Below are 211 nucleotides of genomic sequence, written 5' to 3'. Positions count from 1 at the left end.
CGTTGATCTTGCGCTTCGCACCGAAACACCACAGGTGCAGCACAACCGCCCTTACCTATCTTCGTTATTAAGAAGAAAGGTAAACCAGGTCGTCTTGCTGCAGTACCCTATGTCGTTACTTTACATTGTGACAACAGGGAAGCCAAATATTAACTTGATAGATAGATAGATAGATAGATAAATAAAGTATCTATCTATCTATCTACCTATC

Source organism: Morone saxatilis, unplaced genomic scaffold, assembly GCF_004916995.1.
Source record: "Morone saxatilis isolate NCDOM2014 unplaced genomic scaffold, NCSU_SB_2.0 Contig12, whole genome shotgun sequence".
NCBI classification, from domain to species: Eukaryota; Metazoa; Chordata; class Actinopteri; family Moronidae; genus Morone; species Morone saxatilis.
The sequence above is the reverse complement of the archived record's forward strand: the minus strand, read 5'-3'. Positions refer to the sequence as shown.